The sequence below is a fragment of the Vulpes vulpes genome, chromosome 15 (genome assembly GCF_048418805.1).
Source record: "Vulpes vulpes isolate BD-2025 chromosome 15, VulVul3, whole genome shotgun sequence".
Classification (NCBI taxonomy): domain Eukaryota; kingdom Metazoa; phylum Chordata; class Mammalia; order Carnivora; family Canidae; genus Vulpes; species Vulpes vulpes.
In genome coordinates, this window is record NC_132794.1 from 57,207,525 (window position 1) to 57,229,367 (window position 21,843).

General features: G+C 42.3%; 2 protein-coding genes across 5 annotated transcripts in view; one reads left to right on the plus strand and one right to left on the minus strand.

The window, feature by feature from the left end:
• LYSMD2 (LysM domain containing 2) overlaps positions 1 to 8,591 on the minus strand; it is a 32,455-nt gene extending 23,864 nt beyond the window's left edge. The window contains exon 1 of one of the 2 annotated variants that reach the window (XM_025993120.2): positions 8,364 to 8,591. The gene's annotated coding sequence lies outside the window, so the exon portion shown is untranslated. The remainder of the gene's footprint in view (positions 1 to 8,363) is intronic. The other variant, XM_072738529.1, reaches the window with a different exon arrangement.
• Positions 7,812 to 21,843, plus strand: part of TMOD2 (tropomodulin 2) — a 58,265-nt gene continuing 44,233 nt past the window's right edge. Inside the window, exon 1 of one of the 3 annotated variants that reach the window (XM_025992993.2) lies at positions 7,812 to 7,893. The gene's annotated coding sequence lies outside the window, so the exon portion shown is untranslated. Of the gene's footprint in view, positions 7,894 to 8,601; positions 8,778 to 8,996; positions 9,251 to 21,843 lie in introns of those variants that run through there. The other 2 variants (XM_072738528.1, XM_025993028.2) reach the window with 2 other exon arrangements.

Below are 21,843 nucleotides of genomic sequence, written 5' to 3' on the forward strand. Positions count from 1 at the left end.
AAAATGGATAAATTCCTAGGAAGACATAAACTAATGAGAATGACTTAAGAAGAAATACATATTCTGAATATATGTAGAAAAAGCAAAGTCTGAATTAAATTTAAATTATTATTAAATTATTATTTAATGATAATTATTTTTAAATTTCTGAATTATTTTTAAATTTCCAATAGAGAAAAGCCAATGCCCAAATGGCTTCATGAGTTAACTCTACTTAAGATTTAAAGAATTAATACCAATTCTTCACAAAAACTTCCAAAAGACAAAAAAAAAAAAAAAAAAAAAAGAGGGAACACTTCCTAAATCATCTATAAGGCCAATATTACTCTGATACCAAAACTAGTCAAAGACATCAAACAAACAAACAAACAAACAAACAAAAACACTACAGACCAACATTTTTTATGAATATGGAAACAAAAATTCTCCACAAAATACTAGCAAACTAAACCCAACAACACGTAAAAAGGATTATACACCATGACCAGATGGGATTTATCCTTGGAGTAAATAGTTACTTGAACATCTGAAAATCAGTATAATATACCATGTTAATAGAATAAAAGGAGGAATCCCATAGGATCATCTTTACAGATACAGAAAAAAAGTCTTTGATTAAATCCAACACCCTTTCATGATAAAAAAATATCAAACAAAGTGGGGACAGAAACCTCCTCAAACTGATAAAGGATGCTTATGAAAGAATACCATCAAGAAAGTGGAAAAAAGAAAAAAGACCAATCCACAGAATGGTAAAAAATACATGCAAATCTCATGTCTGATAAAAGATATATAACCAGAACATATAGAAAAATTTTCATAGAGCAATAATAAAAAGATAACCCAATTAAAAAGAAAGAGACACACTAGGTGTTATTCTGTATGTTGGCAAATTGAACACCAATAAAAAATAAATTTATTATTAAAAAAAAGAAAGAAAGAGACATTAAGAAAATAATCCCATTTACAAATGCATTATAAAGAATAAAATACCTAGGAATAAATTTCACCAAGGAGGTGAAAGATTTGTACTCTGAAAACTATAACACATTGATGAAAGAAGCCGGAGATGACACAAATAAATAGACATGTTATGCTCATGAATTAAAATAATATTGTTAAAATGTTTATAAAACCCAAAGCAATCTACAGATTCAATATAATCCCCTATCAAAATGGAATAGCTTTTTTCACAGCACTAGAACAAAGAATCCTAAAATTTGTATAGAACCACAAAAGATGGGCAGTCTGGGTGGCTCAGCGGTTTAGCACCGCCTTCAGCCCAGGGCGTGATCCTGGAGACCTGGGATGGAGTCCCACGTCGGGCTCCCTGCATGGAGCTTGCTTCTCCCTCTGCCTGCGTCTCTGCCTTTCTCTTTTTCTCTCTCTCTGCCTTCTCTCTCTCTCTCTCTGTCTCTCATGAATAAATAAAGAAAATCTTAAAAAAAAAAAAAGAACCACAAAAGATCCCAAATAGCCAAAGCAATCTTGAGAAAGACAAAGCTAGAGGTACCTACAATCCCAGATTTCAAACTATACTGCAAAGCTATTGTAATCAAAATAGTGCAATATTGGTACAAAAATAGACACACAGATCAATGGAACAGAAGAAAGAGCCCAGAAATAAACCCATATTTTTATGGTCGACTAATCTAGGACAAAGGAGGCAAGAATATGCAATGGGGAAAAAACAGTCTCTTCAATAAATGGTAATGGGAAAACTAGACAGCTACTTGCAAAAGAATGGAACTAAAAAAAAAAAAACAATGAAACTGTGCCACTTTCTTACATCATAATCAAAATAAACTCAAAATGGATTAAAGACCTAAAAGTAAGACCTGAAACCATAAAGCTCCTAAAAGAAAAGTAAGCAATAAACTCTTGGACATCAGCCTTAGCAACATTTCTCTGGATTTGTCTCCTTAGACAAGGGAAACAAAAGCAAAAATAAACAATTGAGACTACATTGTACTAAAAAGCTTTGGCACAACAAAGTAGACCATCAAAAAAATGAAAAAGCAACTGACTGGATGGTAGCAGATATTTGCAAATGATATATCCAATAAGGGTTAGTACCCAAAATGTGTAAAGAACTCATACAACTCAACACCAAAAAAAATAATAATAATAATCTGATTTAAAAATGGGTAGAGGACCTGAAGAGACATTTTTCTAAAGAAGACACCCAGATGGCCAACAGACACATGGAAAGATGCTCAACATCACTAGTCATCAGGAAAGACCAAAACCCCAAGGAGCACCTTACACCCGTTAGAATGGCTAGTATCAAAAAGACAAGAAATAACAAGTGTTGGCAAGGATGTGAAGAAAAGGGAAAACTTGTGCCCTGTTGGCAGGAATATAAATTGATGCAGCCACTGTGAAAACAATATATAGAGGTTCCTCAAGAAATTAAAAATTGAAATCCCACATAATCCAGTAATGCCACTATTAGGTGTACTAATAATTTAAAAAAAACACTAGTTCAAAAAGAATATGCACCTCTATGCTTATTGCAGCAATATTTACAATTGACAAGATATGGAAGCAATCTAAGTATTCACAATAGGTGAATGGATAAAGAAAATGTGGTATATACACACAATGGAATATTACTCTGCCATAAAAAGAATGAAACCTTGCCATTTCACAAGATGAATAGATGTAGAGAGTAGTAGGGCAAGTGAAATAAGTCAGAGAAAGACAAATACTGTATGATTTCACTTATATGTGGAATCTAAAACAGAAAACAAAACAAATAGAAATAGATATAAATACAGAGAACAAACTGATGGTTGCCAGAGGGGAGAATTGTGGGGGGGATAGGTGAAACATGTAAAGGGGAATATGGGACAAGTACAGCATCAGGAATATAGTCAATAATATTGTAATACCTTTATATGGTGACAGATGGTAACTACACTTGTGGTAAGCATTTCACGCATAGAATTATCAAATCACTATGTTTTACACCTGGAAAAAATTAGCCAAAGGATTTAAATAGACATTTCTCCAAAGAAGATATAAAAATGGCCAATAAGAACATGAAAAAATACTCAATATCATTAGTCACTAGTGAAATGCATATTGAAATCACAATGGGATACCACTTCCATTCATTAGGATAGCTATAATAAAAACAAAAAAAGATAGACATTAAGAAGTGATGGCAAAGATATGGAGAAATTGGAACCCTCATACATTTCTGGTAAAAATGTAAAATTATTCAGCTACTTTGGAAAACTGTTTGGCTGTTCTTCAAACTGCTAAACATAAAGTTACCATATGACCTGCCAACACCATGCATAGGTATATACAAGAGAAATGAAAATATGTCTATACAAAATATACACAAATATGCATAGCAGCATTATTCATAATATTCAGAATGTGGAATCAACCTAAATGCTCATCATTGGACAATGAAAATATGACATATCCATTCAGTGGAATGTTATTTGGCCATAAAATATGAAGTACTAATATATGCTATAACACGGATGAACCATGAAAATGTTATGCTAAGTGAAAGAAGGCAGTCGTAAACCACCACATGTTATATATCCTATTTATGTGAAATGTCCAGAACAAGCAACTCCAGATGAGACAAAACAGATCAGTGGTCACCAGAGGCGAAGAGGAAGTGTCAGCTAATGTGTATGGGTTTTCTTTTTGCAATTTTGAAAATATTCTAAAGTTAGATTGGGTGATAGTTGCATAACTCTGTGAATGTACTAAAAACCATTCAATTGTATACTTTAAAAGGGTGAATTTATCATACATTAAATATATCTCCATGAACCTGTTTTGAAAAATGTCCAGAGAATGGTTTAATAATGGCCCAACATTCAGCTTCAACCATTATCAACTCATGACCAATCTTTTTCATTTATAACCCAATACTGCCACTCTACTACCACTCTCACTGGCTTATTTTTAAAGGTAAACCTCAGTTTTATTTCTCCTTCAAATATTCAGTGTGTTTTCAATAGTATTCAGTATGTTTTCAGTAGTATTCAGTAGTGTCTTTCTAAAAGATAAAGACTTTGTTAAAAAAAAAAAAACATGGTATCATCACATTTAAAAAATTTAAAATAATATCTTAATATAATAAATATCCTATATTCACATGTCCCTCAATTACCTCATAAATGTGATTTTTTTAACAGCTGCTTTGTTCAAATCAAGATCTACTACACATTGCATTTGGTTGTTTGTCTCTTATGTGTCTGTGTATCTATAAACTTTCCCTTTTCTTACACTTTATTTATAGGAGAAATAGTGGTTGTGTAGAGTTTCTCATATTTTGGATTTTGCTGATTGCATTACTGCTATGTCATTTAACATGATTGCTATTATATAGTGATTCACTATTAGATGCTTGCTGCCAAATATAAATGTGACTTAAGTCATAGCTCATCAACATAGTTGTCAGGCCTTAGTGCTTACTAGGCATCATATCTTTTGTAGTATACTTGACACAAATTATCTCATTTAATCCATATAACAACCCCGTGGTAAGTATTATTATCCCCAGCTTGTAGATAAAGAAAACGAGACTCAGAGAGGTTAAAAAAAAATTCGTCACCATCAACCCCCGAGGCAGTAAATATCTGAGTTCAAACCCAAGTCTGTCTGATGTTACAGTCCAAACTTCTATCCTCTACATGATAATATCCCCATCCTTTGCCTGTGGCTGTGGTTGTTGTTTGTTTTTATAAACTCTGAGAAATAGTCCTTCAATTCATCCAATGAACTTACTTTTACATTTCTTCTGTAACACTTAGGATACTTTCAGTTTCAAGTAACAAAATGTCTCAAATTGACTCACAAATAAAAATATATATTATCTTGGGACACCTGGGTGGCTCAGTGGTTGAGCATCTGCCTTTGGTTCAGGGCATGCATGATCCTGGAGCCCTGGGATGGAGTCCCACATCGGGCTTCCTGCATGGAGCCTGCTTCCCCCTCTGACTATGTTTCTGCCTCTCTCTCTCTCTCTCTCTCTCTCTCTCTCTCTGTGTCTCTCTCATGAATAAATAAACAAAATCTTAAAAAAAATTTATTATCTCACATAACAAGAAATCCAGGGGTGCCTGAGTGGCTCAGTTGGTTAAGCATCTGCCTTCAGCTTAGGTCATGATCCCAGGGTCCTGGGATTGAGCCCCATGTTGGGCTCCCTGCTCAGCGGGGAGCCTGATTCTCCCTCCCCCTCTGCTCCTCCTCCCTACTTGTTCTCTCTCTCCGTCTCTCAAATAAATAAATAAAATCTTTTTTAAAAAAATCCAGAAGTGGGACAGCAGCAGATATGACTGATTTCCTGACTTAACAACAACATCATAGACCCAGGTTCATTCTATCTCGTTATTTTGCCATCACCGATGTGTTGGCTTTGTCCTGAGGGTCAAGTTTCACATAACATTTGTTATGTGATGCAACAACATCCAGTGGAGATTGTGGCATGTTTTCCTCTATGTCTCTGTTTAACAGCAAGAAAGTCTTTCCCAGAATGCCTTCATCAGACCTCTACTCAAGTCTCACTTACCAGAACTGGGTTGCGTGCCCACCTCTAACCTCTCACTGACCAGTCAAGAGGATCTTATTCCCTTTGCCCGTGATAGTTTAGGAGTGTACTTCTGAGACGGTAATAAGGTCACCTTTCCTAGTGGGTGAATACCTATACGGGCTTCTGTAAAAAAGAGGAAAAGGGGTGAATGGATGTTGAGTAGGCAAGAAACAGTATCTGCTACACACTCCTAATGAGGTGTGCTACACTGTGAATAATGAAAATACTTCATGATAAGTGCCACACAGAATTTTTTACTTTCTATCAAGTGACATTTACTGTTGACATATCAGCCTCCTTGCTTACACAAAGACACTAGATAATATTATATGTAAGGTCCCTTCTGGCTTGAACTGTTTCAATTTTACATTTTCATATTTGAAAAAGCAGGGTGAAAAATTAAACCTACAAGATATGGTCCAGAAATGATGATGGGTTTCAGCTGACCAGTTATAGGCATGACTGACATCCTTTCTCTCTGCAAAAGTTTTAGACATAGATAGCAGATGTAAAGAACCAAACAAACGGATCATATCTTTCCATTAAGTTTTAACATTAAAAATAGAAAGGTTAAATGTTCTACCTTCCTGCCTCTTTTGTTAACATCTCCTAGCTTTCTAGCCCTTGTGGTATAGACAGAGGAGACAGAGGTTGATTAGAGGTTCTTTTTCCCAACTTCCTTCCTTTAGTTTGGTGTCAGCATCCTCCTGGAGCTCATACAATCCCCTCCTGGGATTGTCATGGGGGCTCTCATACCTTTGCTTTTGCTGCCAACTATGACTTTACCTTAAGAAATAATTTCTATGCCTGCTACCTTCAGAGATTTCACCTGAAATAATGCTCCATTCATTTCATCACATGCAGGCATTTTCCTTGTGGGGAAAGATGAAAGACCACTGAGTATTGTTGTATCTCAAACCTTTGCTATGCTTTCTTCCAATATGAATAAAATTGCTTTATTACTTTCAGCTTATGCCTACCATCAACTTTCTCTGGGAAAACTGCTGGCTTGATTTGTAAGCAGTCCCATTCTTTTTTTTTTTTTAAGATTTATTTATTCATAAGAGACACACGGAGAGAGGCAGAGACACAGGCAGAGGGAGAAGCAGGCTCCCTGCAGGGAGTCCGATGTGGGACTCGATCCTGGACCCTGGGATCACACCCTGAGCGAAAGGCAGATGCTCAACCACTGAGCCACCCAGGCTCCTATTCTTATTTAACAGAGGCTATGATTTGTGATAAATGTACAACATAAAACAGTCAAAGATATCATGCCTCTCAGGACATTTGGAATAACAAATGACAGGAAAACTTGGGAGCATGATTTAAGTGGGTTTGGTCACACCTCCATTTCATTGCACTTTTTCCAGAGCAAATGTGTCATTTCAGTTAGGAAGCTGAGGGTACAATCCATTACCACTCTTGAAAGTGGAAAGCACTCTGGTCTCTCAGCACCTCCTACGTGCCATTGTTCATCCTACTAGTTCCAAGAGCCTTAGAGAATTAACTGTTTTTTTGATTCAGCCCACCTTCTGGGGAAGCCATGGCTCTCTTTTGAAATGTACAAACGAAAGGGTGCTGAGAGTGTCTCCTTGGGGAAGGCCGAGAACAAGCAGGGTGGAAGAAGAGAAGATAGGCTTAATAGTCAACTGGATGACCTTGAGTAAGTTATATCATCTCTGTGCCTCTCAGAAATCTGGGGGAAATCCTTACTCTGTATCTCACAGATTGTTGCCGAAATCAAGTAAGAACACGAACAGGGAAGTATTTTCACAAACGCAAATTGTGTTATCATTTTCAAATATGAAATTTCCTCTGCATTTTGTTTTTTTGTTTTTGCCACATGATAACTGCAGGTCATGCCAGGTTCTGATGCTGTTTCACCTCCATTCACCCTTTGAGTATTTCAGGCAGATGACAGCAGCAATGCTCCATCCATCTTTTTGGTTTATTTTCCTTCCACTGCAACCCTGAGAGGCAAATCTCACCATAAGGTGAAATACTGCATAGGAGCTACTTGCAAAATTCAACATACTTAAACTGTCCAGATAAATGCTACATACAAGAGTGGCACTAGAAGTATGCAAAGGGTTCAAAAAGGAATGAGAACACATCTAATTGGAGAAAGCTTCTGGCAGATAATTCCATTATGCCACGTATTTTAGTAATTTCAGTCTTAGTCCTATGCCACCCCACCCCGCTTTCATGCTTCAGAGACAAGATCGTATTTTCTCTATCTTTGTAGCTCCCAAGAACCTGGGGGAAAGGACATTTCAGTACGTTTCCAGGATGAAGTGAACTGGCTAAATGGCTGACTAACAAGAGAGGTGGGTTTTAACATTTATTTACCCAACCCAACGAGGCTCACCTAGTTTTAACTTAGTAATATAGGTAGGACTTTCCAGCCAAGAAGTGTGCCCAGGAACACCCCTGTGACTCCCAAGGAAGGAGCCTTTGTGGCGGATGTAAGTGCCTAGCACAGGGGCTTTCGTGTGTGCACCTAATACGGGGTTAGTCCTCACCATACGTCTTCACGTCTTCAGGCTTTAAGCCTGTTTTACAGATGAGGAGGCCAAGACTCGGGATGGGCTGCGTTGTGCAGTCTCACGCCTAGTTAAAGCCCCTGCGTGTGCATGAGCTCTGCGATACCCTAACCCCCAAACTTTACATCAGCCTGGCTAAGCCCCACCTCGCTTACCGCCCTCCCTGCAGGCATCTACCCTAGCTGCTCCTCTGTCCCGGGTCCCCGCCCCGTGATAACTAGGTGTTGGGGCCTCCCGTCAAGGTGCTCACTCACCCACCGCTCCTCGCAGGCTTGGAGAGCCTCCGCCACCCACCCTCTCCGCAGGAGCCCCGAGCTTCGCAGAAGAGCCTGCACCGCTTTTCCCCCAAGGCGGAGGTCCTCGTGGCCCGCAGAGCGGTGACGGGGTCGGGACGCGGGCTCCGCGAGGGGACACCTGCAGGGGAGCACCCGGCGGGGGGTCCCGCCTCCGCGCCGCCGCGAACTACGCTTCCCAGGCTGCCCCGCTGCGCCGCGCGCCCCCGCGCCCCGCGCCCCCGCGCCCCCGCGCCGCGCCGGCCGGAGCCGCCTGTTGATCGCCGCGCTCGCCCCGGCCGCGGCGCCGCCCCTGCTCGGCGCTCCCCGCCGCCTCGGAGCGCACGGACGGACTGACGGCCCGCACCGCCGGCCGCGGGATGGGCGCACGGACCGGTGAGCGCGCGCCGGGCTCGGGGCGGGGGCGGGGCGGGGCGCGGGCTGCGGACCCCGGCCCGCAGCGCGGGGGTGGCCGCGCCCTGCCCGCGGGCCGGAGGATGCTCGGCGCTCCCCGGCGGGCGCCCCCCCGGAGCCGCGGCCCGGGGGCTGTGCGGGGCGGCGCGGGGCGGCGCGGGGCGGCGCGCGCGGGAGGCCCCGCCGGGAGGTCCCCGCTCCGCACTGCGGCTCCGCAGCCCCGGCAGCCCGCCGGGCGGCTGCAGCGAGGGCGCGGTCGGCCGCGGGGCTGGGGCTTTCCGCGCCGGGCTTTGTTCCCCCCCGCCCTCTGCTCGGAACGTGACAAGCTCCGGGGGCCCGGTGCCGGCCTCCGCACGGTTCCAGCGCGCGCCGGAGGATCCCGGGAGCTGTCACCCGCGCCCGCAGGGCGTTTCAGCCTCCGGGAGAGCCGCGTTCAGGGAGCGGCCTTGATGCAGGTCCCCGACACCTTTATTTTTTACCCCCTGGTCAAAGTAACGGTAGCATGTGCTCTCTGAATCTGCCTAAATTTTCCCCTTTGATCCGCAGAAATGGAGATTGATTTTAAGATAATAATATTAATAAAAGGCTCTTAATGGGAATCTTTACTCAGAGCCTTCAAAGGTGGGAAGGTGATGCAGGCAAAATGCAAATTAGCAATGAAGGAGGCCGTGAGTGCTCCTGGCTTCATCTTGCCGGTTAAACAGCCGAATCACAAGGCGCTTGGGAAGGGAATGAAAAGAACAGCAGAGGAGGTATTTTTCAAACCAGGTTCCTGTCCTAGCTCTACCGTTAAGGAGCTGAGGGACTCTAGGCATTCCCCTTCATCTCTCCGAGTCTCTATCCCTTTAAAATGGGGCTTTTGAGCTACATGATTTCCAAACCTCTGTTCTTCCAAGATTCTCCTATCAGGGAACTGGAGAGATGAGGTTGCTTCTGTTCAGCACCATTACAAAAAGCCTGATTGTGACAGAACAAGTGGCTCTACCCTAGTGAGGAGGAAAGATTTCTCGAGGCTTAGGCAATCTGACTTTTAAAAAATAAAACTGATTTTCTCCATCCACTCTCTTCCATCTAGCCCCATCAACATGTATTATAGACACTTTAATTTTTGCAGAGCTGTACATTGGTAGGCAGCCTGTGTTTCTTTGTTTTTGTTTTTAATTTGCTGAAGGTGAAGTCATGAGATCAGCAGGTAAAGGGAGAAGCAAATGGCCCCCCAGGTCTGGGCTAAAGTGGTCAGATGTGGCCAAGAAGAACAGTGGGGAAAGCCCCAGCAAGAAGTAACCAGAGAGCATATGCCCTGAGGAAAGAGAAGATGGGTACTGTTGGGTCATTGGTGAATAATACACAATAAAATGAATGAAAGAACCAGAAAACCAGTGCTATGCAAACCCCTAAGGGGGGAAAAAAGATACTGCATCCCCTGATTCAGGCAAGGACTCATCCCTGGGTTGAAACCCTTTGAGTGAGAGGTTGTTGGAGAACAGGATTATCTCGCCGTAGATTACCTAGAGAAAAATGTATCCTTACAATGGAAAGATGAGGAGGTCATCACCTCAGCCTAGTGATCAAGCTTACCAACATCTGTTAAGAGTTCCTGTTGGGATGCAATAAGATCATGACTTTGCCTATGCAGGTCCTGCCAAAGAGACAGGAAAGTCAAGGCTAGGAGGATGAGGAGTATGTAGATTAAAATACTCAAGTGAAAAACAAAAAACAAAAAACAAAATAAAATACTCAAGTGATGTAACAACCATTTGAGATGTGTGAACTTTGGATCCTAGATCAGAAAAAAAAATTGCTCTAAAAGATGATTTGGAGAAAATTGGAAAGCATTTAACATGGACTGAATGTTAAATAATATTATGGAATTACTTTATCATTTTCTTAGGCACAATTGTGGTATTGTGGTTATGTAGGACACTGTCCTTTGTGTGAGGTACAGATGTTAGAGGAAATGTGTCATGACAGCTGCTACTTTCAGCTAGTTCAGGGGCAGAAAGTATAAGGGTGGGGGAGCAAGCCAGGAATGTGGCAAAATGAGGATGGTGAATCTAAGAGAATGGTATGCAGGTATTTGTTGTACTGTTCTTTTTTTCTTTTCTGTAAGTTTGAACTTTTTAAATTTAAAAAAGTGGGGGAGATCGTTGAAATTAAAGAGTAAACTAAGAGAAAGGATTGTAGAGAACTATGTGGTTGGTGACACACAATTGCACTGAATCTGTGGCTTTGTGTTTCCAATATTTAAATCCTACTGGAGGTGTGAGCCGGCTCAGGGCAAGTTCCCTTTTTTTGGTTTGTTTTGGTTACTATCAATCATTTATTCTTGAGATACTGCATCCTCTGGGACACCTTGCTGGCTCAGTGGGTAGAAGATGACACTTGTTCTTGGGGTTGTCAGTTGGAGCTCCATATAAGGCATGAAAACTACTTTTTAAAAAGGGGGGAAAAAGATACTGCATCCCCTAACTCCATCCTCAAAGTATTAATAATTCCCAAACCTTTGAAATGCTAGCTCTACTCAAGAACCATCCTGAAAGCACTGTCCCTTTCCTCTCTACATTCAAGATTTGTGTCAGTATAGAAGGAAGTTCTTGGTAATGATTCTTTTTATTTTGAGTTAGGGAAGCATTGGGGAAAGAACAGATCTAGCCTTTTGACAGAATAGAAGGTGTAGAGTTTCCTCTCATTCTCTTTATTTGTAAGTCACATACAATCAAATGGTTGCTTATAGACTGTAAGTGGTTCAAAGAGGTTCATAGAAGGCATGTGCAGAAGAGACTTCTGTTGCCACACCAGGAAAAGAGAATCAACTCTTAAGATACAACCCAATTTTTTAAAAAGATTTTATTTATTTATTCATGAGAGAGAGAGAGGCAGAGACACAGGCAGAGAGAGAAGCAGGCTCCACGCAGGGAGCCCGACATGGGACTCGATCCCTGGACTCCAGGACCACACCCTGGACCGAAGGCAGGTGCTAAACCACTGAGCCATCGAGCCATCCAGGGATTCCCCACAACCCAATTTTATACAGAGTCTTTTGCTGTAAAGATACTTTTGTTCTTCCTAGAATATACATTTTCTGCTTTTATGTTTTGCCCTCAGTGCTACACCATCACTCTAAATGTGTCATCAGTTTCCCCTATTGACCTCTGGATAGAGTGGTAACGAGAAGGTCAGTTCCAGGACTATGGGTAATAGGAGCCCATGAAACAGGGCCCAAGGCCGACTGTGTCGAGCCTGGGTGAGTAAGGAGCAAGTCTGTGGCACCAGCCCTGAGAGGACTCCCATCACAGCAGTTGGAGGGGTCTAGAGTCTAGTAAGCTGGGCTGCTGTTTAGCCAGTATGTGCAGGGACAGCCATCCCTGTTGTTTAGAGGTGATAACCATTCTGACTGGGCAGGGCCCTTTCCATACCATTTGCTAAGTATTGTGCATATCATCTTGATAAGCAGTCATGAGTCAAGATACACGTAGTACCAGTAAGTCACAACCATTGATCAAAACATAGATGGAAAACAGATGCCAGAGTGGGAGACAAGATAGGTGAGTCAAAGACTACATAAGCAGGCAGGAGTCAGGAGCCACATGAATCAAAAGAGAGAAAGTAGAGAACTGGGTGCCTGGGTGGCTCAGTCGGTTAAGCATCTGCCTTCAGCTCATGATCCTGGAGTTTCAGGATCGAGTCCCCTATCAGGTTCCCTGCTCAGTAGGAGTCTGCTTCTCTCTCTGCACTCACCCCACTTGTGTGCTCTCTCTCTCCCATTCTCTCTGTGTCTCTCAAATAAATAAATAAAATCTTTTTTTTTAAGATTTTATTTATTTATTCATGAGAGAGAGAAAGAGCGAGAGAGGCAGAGACACAGGCAGAGAGAGAAGCAGGCTCCATGCAGGGAGCCCAACATGGGACTCTATCCTGGGTCTCCAGAATCACAGCCCGGGCTGAAGATGGCGCTAAACCGCTGAGCCACCAGGGCTGCCCCCCGCTGAGCCTCCAGGGCTGCCCCAAATTAAATCTTTAGAAAAGAAAGAAAGAAAGAAAATAGAGAACCCATAGTGCTAGTCAGGAAGTGAGAAGCTGGGACACCTGGGTGCCTCAGTGGTTGAGCATCTGCCTTCAGCTCTGGGAGTGATCCTGGAGTCTCAGGACCAAATCTTGCATCGGGGTCCCTGTGGGGATCCTGCATCTCCCTCTGTCTATGTTTCTGCCTCTCTCTCTCTCTCTCTCTGTCTCTCATGAATAAATAAATAAATAACCTTTAAAAAAAATAAAAAAGGAAGTGAGAAGCCATCAATTCCTGAAGGCAAGGTGAGGGAATGTGACTAGAACCAAGAGGCAGTTAAAAATTAAAAAGACACAGCCACCCACGTGCAAGGCAAGGAGATGGAAGTCAGGAAATAGGAACTCCTCAGAAAACAGAGAATAGAGCCAGACAAAGGGATAAGGCAGCGGCAGGAAGTGGGACCTGCCAAGAGAATTAGAAACCAGGTAGCAGTCTTCACAGAGTCTAAGACTCCCAGGCTAACGAGCTTCTGCTGCAGCCAGGAAGCTTCTTGGCTGCTTCCTGCCCAGGTAGAAACCTATCTCCTTTGGCCAGCCTATACATGGTGGCTCACTACACCTGGCAATGCTGAGCTAGGGCTCTTAGAAGATGCTGCCTCTCTGTATTCAGCAGATCCCAACAAGGATAACAGAGGGAACAAATACCCCAAATAAAAGACTATTCTGAGACCAAGGACAAAAGAGAAATGGCTTGCATGTGTGTGTATTCTTAGAGCTTACGTGTGTGTGTACTAGACATTGTGCAATGCTGTACTCATATCACTTTAAGCATCATCTCCACTTCTTCTTCTTCTTTCTTTTTTTTAATAATTTTGTCCTGAAATGAGCCTAGCTATTTTTTTAAGGTTTTATTTACTTATTCATGAGAGACAGAGAGAGAGGCAGAGACAGGAGAAGCAGGATCAATGCAAGGAGCCCTATACGGGACTTGACCCCAGGACTCCGGGACCACACCCTGAGCTGAAGGCAGATACTCAACCACTGAGCCACCCAGGCGTCCCTCCACCTTCTGAGATAAATACTGTTTTTTGCCTGTTTTACAGAGGGAGGAACAGAGGCTTAGAGAATTTTCACTCACACCTGTAACCATTACACCCAGGAGTGGTTGACTCCAGAGTCCATGCTTTGAGTCTTCTGAACCTGGTGGGAGGCTGATTCTGGTGGGTGGGCACATTATTTTAAAAGGAGACTATTTTCAAGCAAAATTTGAGCAACTTTTGTGTGGTAAGTCTGGGAAGTTAAGACCAAATAGTCTCAGATACAAACTCTTGATTCTGGTAAGATCTGTTCTTCCTTCCCCTTTCAGCTTATTCCCTTCAGTTGCCCTGTTATACTTTTTTGCCTGAAATTTCTCCTTATCCCACCCCATTCTCTGTACCTTGTCACCTGCAAGTATTTCCAAGAATAGGATAGGAGCCATTTGGTTGTTGAAGGAAGGAAGGAAGGAAGGAAGGAAGGAAGGAAGGAAGGAAGGAAAAGAAAGGAAAGGAAAGGAAAGGAAAGGAAAGGAAAGGAAAGGAAAGGAAAGAAAAAGAAATAGACATGTCTGGGCCATCTTCAAACAGCTAGATTTCAAAACACAGACTGTGTGTTTTGTACACATTCTTGTATGTGCCCACAGGTAGAAAGGAATTAAACATATAGGCACAACTCATGTCTTGTTGGAGGATATGTTGATATGCTGATTTTGTTCTGATTTACTAATTTTAGAAAATGTAGATTTGGCCTTTATGCAGTTTGGTTTTATGATTACTTAAAAACTGTCTTGAAATATTAAAGATTTATAATAAAGAATAATAGCTTTCTCATTTCTCTACTCCTACTTGGGAATAAATCATTGCCACTGTAGTTGAAGCCCAATTCTCCCATCCCACCCCCCACTTCTCCCAGGGTGGTATATGTCCTTTCGATGAGCCATCCTTATGTAGCTTTCCTAGAAATGCAGGTCTTGTGGCACTGTTTTGCCCACTTAAAAACTTTTCACTAGGTTTTTAAGAGTATTTTTTTTTTGTTTACTCTTGTAAAAATTAGTCTTTGGTTTGGACAGGGTTTAATAAATAGGGCTGCTTGTTTTGGCTTTGGCTCCAAGTCTTGGTGTGTAGGCAGGGCCAAAGACTGGGCACTTGGTGTGGTATCTGATTTTCCTCTCTCATACCACATTCTCATACGAATTAGGTAGTGGTAAGAGAAGCAAAGGAAGCTATACCCCTTGTTTTCCTTCATAGGGCCTGTGTCTTTGTGTCACAGAAGAGTTAGTGGAGGGCCCTGCCATTCTTCCTTCTGCTCGGGTCCTTACTGCTATTTTCTGTTTTCCTAACTGACTTAGTGTACATTCCCCCCTAGATTCCAGGAAGCCTTACTTGCTTCATTCCAGCATGTGCATTAGTATCTTATTGCATGTTGAGTGCTTGCCATGGGGCAGACTATGCCAGAGGTGAGGCTGCAGCAGTGCTTTGCAGACTTTCCACTGTGGCATCGCTATCAGGATGAGAGAACAAATGTGAACCCTTGTGGGGCCCTGGCGGGAGCTAAAGCAGGCCAGCCAGCCATGAGCCAGAAATCTGCAGTTTGACCTTAAAAGCTCTGTGAGTGCTGCATTCTTCTCCACAGTATATCTGTATTTTTTTTATTAAACAATAGTAACTGGCTCTCCCCCAAATCTTCAAGTCCAAGTTTTGCTCCAGGAAGATGCACTATTTTTTTCTCCTCTGGCTCTGACACTCACTTATTTATGCAACACATGCAATTTGTTTTAACAGGTACTGTTACATAGTATTAACATGTAACTACTTGCCAGGCTAAACTGTACGCTTGGTTGGGGCACAGGATATCATTTGCTTTGTTGGCTGCTATTTTCCCAGCAGTATCTGGAAAGGATGAGCTTTCAGTAGATATTTGTTGAATGAATATACAAACCTGAGCTTGAGAAACCTAAGAATATAAAGAATTACGATGTTGTCCCTATGCTCTGGGAGTTCCTAGTATATATAGTTAGAGAGAAAACCTTACATGTAACAAACATGAAAAGACAGCAAGAGATGAACAACAAATTGGTGATATAGGCAATGTGAATTTAGGAAAAGGAGCAATATCTGTGGTCTTAGGTGGCCTCGGCAAGTTCCATCCCAGAGAGTAGAGCAGTGCATATAGTAGAATGAGCTCCTCGGCCAATGGGTCACTTCACCTCTCTGAGCTAATTTTCTTCATTTGTGTTTGTTGGATGCCTACTCTGGGTCAAGACTTGTGTTGGAAGCTAGGATTATAACAATGAATAAAACTGAGATAGTCCCCCTCCTCACAGAGATTAGCAAGACAGAGATAAAACAAGCAATGGTAATAAAGTCAAGAGCTTTGATCAAGGTTATGACATGGGGGAAGGAAGTGCCCCAGACCTTGTCTGAACAAGGCCTCCCTGAGGAATTGAAGCTTACATGAGACCAGAAGACAAAGAAGACAGCATTCAACTGAGGAGGGTGGGGGTATCCAGCACTCTGAGCAGAGTGAGCAACATAAGGCATGATCCGGGGATTGGAAGAGGTCCAGGAGGCTGGAGCCAGGAGGAGATGGGGAGTGTGGTGCAGGATGAGGCTGATGAGGATGACAGGCCAGACTGTGAGTTTGATCTTTATCCTCAAGGCAAGGGGAGGCCACTGGAGAATTTTAAATAAGATGGCAGAGTTGTCTAAAAAGATCACTTTGGCCATTTGTATGGAGAATGGATCGGAAGTGGGTAAGACTGGCTGTGGGGGTGCAGAGAAGTTGAGGAGGTGGATTTTGACACATTTAGATAAGGACAGGATTTGGTGTTTGATGGGTGTGGAGGAGACAAGGAAAAGAAGGTGTCAAGGATGGCTCCCTGGTTTCTTGGCACCAACTGGAAATTCCAGAGTAGGAGAGGCTTTTTGGGAGGACACATGATGAGAGTACCCAGAGGTGCCTGAGGCAGCCAAGTAAAGATGTTTGTTTGCCAGTTAGAAATTTCTGGACCTGGCCCTCAGGAGCAAAGTCTAGGACAAATATAATGATTAGGGGGCTTTAACCTATGGATCATAGTTAAAACTTTGGAGGTGGTGAGTTCCCCCAGGGAGAATTACAGGGTGAAAAGAGAAGTTCTGAAACAGGACTTTGAGGTGGAGGAAGTGGAATTGCCAAAAGACAGCAAGGTAAAGTGATGAAAGAAAAGCTATCTATGTTGCTGGACTGGCTGATTTCTCAGGACTCAGTTGGCTCTGACATTCTGTGGTCCTGCAGAGCTGGGATTTGAGCCAGGTCTCCAAAGTAGAGCACATGGATAGGCCATGAGAATAGAGAAGGGCATTCCGAGGAATATTACTCTAGCAGCCAAAGCCCCAACAAGAAACAGAGGACACACTCAAACTGAATAATTTGAAGGAGTTTAAATAAAGAGGCTATTTACAAAGATGTAGGGTGGGTTTAGAGAATCCAGTAAGGCAGAAATCTGGCACTAGCCACAACAAAGACCCATCACCGCCCCCAGGCCTGAACTCCACTGAAGGGGAGAGCCGCCAAATATAAAGAGCTGCCTAAGAGATGTGGCCTTCTGGACCAACCTTCCTCTCTCCCTGCCCTCCAGTTTCTTGCCAGGGCCTCCTGCTGGCCAAACATAAGCCAGAGAGCAAGAGAGCCCCGATGCAGTATAAATACATTATATTCCTGAGCACAGAGCAAGGTGGAGAGCGGATGTAGAGTGGCAAACAGAAGATACCCAGAACAATTATCTTGAAAAATGGAAATATGTAGGTAAGAGAGTGTATTCGTTTCCCGTTGCTGCTGTTACAAATCCAGTGGCTTAAAACAACAAGGATTTATTGTGTTACAGTTTTGGAGGTTAGAAATCCAAACAGGTTTCACTGGGCTAACATCAAGGTGTTGGCAGGTTTGCACTCCTTTCTGAAAGCTCTAGATGAGAATCCATTTCCTTTTCTTTCCCAGCTTTTAGAGGCGGGTCACATTTCTTGGCTCTCAACCCCTTCCTCTCTCTTTAAAGCCAGCAATCACATCACCCTGACCCTCTGCTTCTGTCATCACATCTCCTCTGGCTCTTATGCTTTCCTCTTTCATCTTTTAAGAGCCCTTGTGATTATATTGGACCCACCCAGATAATCCAGGATAATCTCCCTATTTTAAGATCCTTGATTTAACCCACCTGGTCCCTTTTGCCACGTAAAGTAATATATTCCCAGGTCCTGAGGATTCGCATTTGGACTTTTGTAGGGGGTCATTATTCTGCCGATCTCAGAGAGCCAATGAGCCTTTTTGGCTGGAGTAGAATAACTCCCTGGGAAAGTAATGAAGACAGAAAACAGAAAGTGCAAATTGAAGCCAAATTATGGAAGTTTTGGATGCTAGACTGTCTGAACTTCATTCTGTAGACAAGAGGGAGCCATTGTAAGCTCTTACCCAGAGAAGTGGCTTGTTAGCAGTATAAAGAAAGATGACCCGATTGTGGTGCTCTGGCAGCTTAGAGGGAAGAAGAGAAATCTCTCAAGATGCCATTAGAGTAGTTCAGGCCCAAAGGACAAAGGTCCAAAACAAGAGGGATGGGAAGGGGTGGTGTGAAAAGTTCTGTACATCTCCACAGGAGATGCTAACCAAGTGGCCATGGAAAGAAGAGAGAGAATCTAAGGGTGGTCTCAGTTTTTAAAGTGCATGACTGGTAGATTAATGGTATGATCTAGAAAATCAGGACAGCAAGTCAATTTCACAGGAGGATGTGAAATTAGGAGTATAGTTGTAGAATCCTGACTAGAAATACAAATAGCTCTCAGGTACTACCGATTGTGAAACATGTCAATATTTATGTACCACTAAGGGAAAAAATGTTGCCAGCTAAAATATAATGCATGCTTTCTTTAAAAATAGTTTTCACTTTATTGAAAGAGCAGTTTTAGATTTACACAGACTCTTTTGAAATCTTTTAATTTACATACAAGAAATTGAATTTGTTTAAAGTGTATAGTTTGCTAAGTTTTAATGTATGCATGCACCTGTGAAACCACTACAATCAAGGTAGTGAATTAATATATGTATAACTCAAAATTTTCTTCATGCCCTGTCATGATCCCTTCCTCTGCCCCTCCCTACTTCTCTTTCTTCCATCCCCATGCAACTACTAATTCGCTTTCTGTCATATAAATTACATTCTCTAGGTGCCTGGGTGGCTCAGTCGGTTAAGCATCTGCCTTTGGTTCGGGTTGTGATCCCAGAATCCTGGAATCAAGTCCCATGTCAGCCTCACTGCTCAGCAGGGAGTCTGCTTCTCCCTCTATCTTCCCGCCCAACCCCGTGCTCACTCTCTCTCATGCATTCTCTCTCAAATAAATAAATAAATAATAAAATCTTTAAAAACATACATTACATTCTCTAGCATTTTAGATAGAGTCATACCATATGTATTCTTTTGGGTCTGGCTTCTTTCATTCAGTATAATTATTTTGATGTTCATCCATGTTGTGTGTTTCAATACTTCATTCCTTTTTACTTCTGAATAGATTCCATTTTATGTATATACCATGATTTGTTTATTCATTTACCCACCAATGATCACTCAGTTTATTCAGAGTGTTTGGCTATTTGAAATTAAGCTTCAAAAAAAAAAAAAAAAAAAAGAAATTAAGCTTCTATGAATAGATTTTTTAAATTATAGATCACCCTGGGGCATAAAGGAAAAATGCAAGTGAAAAGAATTGGTTAATATTCTTAAAAGTTCTTCACATTTAGAATGTAACTTTTTGACTCACTTTCTGATTCAGTCATTAATGTCTGTTTTTTCCCATGCAGTATCTCCTCTGTGCCAGAGTGGTAATTTTTTTTAAAAGCCTGTAAAAAGAACTAAAAGCCATTAATGCTAGGCTCTTAAGCCCACTCTGTAATTATGTAGAACTAGCTTAATGTGGATCTTCCTTTGGGAGCATTGGTAAACATGCCTGAGTTGCTACCTCTCTTACTCCCCTCCCCATTAGGCTTTAAAAGAGTGGTCCACCATTTTTTAAAGTCCCTTGGATTTTTTTTTTCCCAAACCCCTGGCACTCACCCTTCTAGTTTTGAAGCTGGTGATTTTGATATTATGACTTTGTAGGCAATGTTGAGTACATCTTGACTGGTGCTGGGCCAACAGTAATCCTAGGATCATCAATTGTAAAACACACCTGAACTTCAGAATGTTAGATGTAGGAAACTGTGTAACTTCAAGTCCATTAAAAAGGATAGTTCAACCAGTTTATTCGATGAATAAGAGCCTGGCAGATTTAGATCTGTGCCCAGGGTCACATGATAAAGTAGTGGTATCTGAGACCAAAACAAAGTGCCTATGATCTAATTGGTCTCTGACTATAATGGGATGGTTTTGGGGGGAGAGTTTTGTTTGTTCATTTTACTGTACTATAGCAATGGAAGCTTGAAAGAAAGCTGGCTAATGGGAAAGAGAGTTGTTATACACGGAAAAGACAGCCAAGTAGAAAACCACAAACGTGAATGTGGTGAGCAGTTGAATTAGTAAGAGAGGGAAGCAACATTCTAATAACCTGTCAGTGGCTCACGTTCAACTGATCTCTTCCCAAACCGTTCTTCCCATTCTTCATTCTTACGTTTTGAATTATTTATTTATTTTTTTTAAAGATTTTATTTGACAGAGAGCAAGCAAGCACAAGCAGAGGAAGAGACAGGCAGCACTGGCAGAGGGAGAGGGAGAAACGGGCTCTCCATGGAGTAGGGATCCTGACTTGGGGCTTGATCCCAGGACACTGGGATCATGACCTGAGCTGAAGGCAGACACTTAACTGGCTGAGCCACCCAGGAGCCCCTTGAATTACTTTACGTAAAAATGCAGTGCTTCTCCGATGATTCTTCTGCTTTAAAAATTTGTGGTGGCTCCCTATCTCCAAGAGAACAAAGCGCAGGTTCCTTGGCAGGGCTTATAGGGAAGGCGCTGCACACATGTCCCTTTCTTGCCTTTAGTTCTTTCCTCGCCCTGTAGCATACCAACCATTCACCAACACACCATCAGACACCTTCTTCTCTTTGTGCCTTTGTTTATGCTGTTCCCTTTTCCTGGAATAACCCTTCCCCACCCACATCTGCCTATGATCTCTTCCTTCAAGGCTCAAAGGGAACCTCTTTTTTAGTTTCCCCTCAAGCCTCCCCCCTTACCTAGTGATTACTTCCTCATATGTTTTTAAACCTATTTTACGCTTTACTTTTGTTATAGCATTATCGAGTGGTATTTTCTCTATTTGTGTGTCTCGGTGAGCTGTGCTCTTCTTGAAGAAGGAGTCACATGTCTTGTTTATCTTCGTATTACTGCTTTTAGATGAGTGCCTGGCAAATAGTAGGTATGCAACAAATATTGATTGCCTTGAAAGATCTGATTGAGTTTAGTACCGCCTAAGGAGAAACACAGTCAGCTAAGTACCTTGCTATTTCCTTTTTTTTTTTTTTTAAAGATTTATTTATTTATGATAAACATAGAGAGAGAGAGGGGCAGAGACAGAAGCAGGCTCCATGCTGGGAGCCCGACGTGGGACTCAGTCCTGGGACTCCAGGATCGCCTCCTGGGCCAAAGGCAGGCACTAAACCGCTGAGCCACCCAGGGATTCCTACCTTGCTATTTCCTAATTGCAACGTTATCTTTCTAGAGGAGAGATGGAAAATCCTCTGCAAGAAAGATGGGATTGCATAAGAATTTCATTTTGAGCGGAAGTCTAGGAGTGAGGTGGTATGAAGGAAGTATAACGAACTAGGCAGCATGACTAAGAAAAGGAAAAGGAAAAAAGCATGACTAAGGAAACAAAAAAAGAGGGGCACCTGGGGTTCAGCAATTGAGCATCTGCCTTTGGCCCAGGGTGTGATCCTGGAGACCCAGGATCGAGTCCCACATTGGGCTCCCTGCATGGAGCCTGCTTCTCCCTCTCTCTGCCTGTGTCTCTGCTTCTCCCTCTGCCTGTGTCTCTGCCTCTCTCTCTGTGTC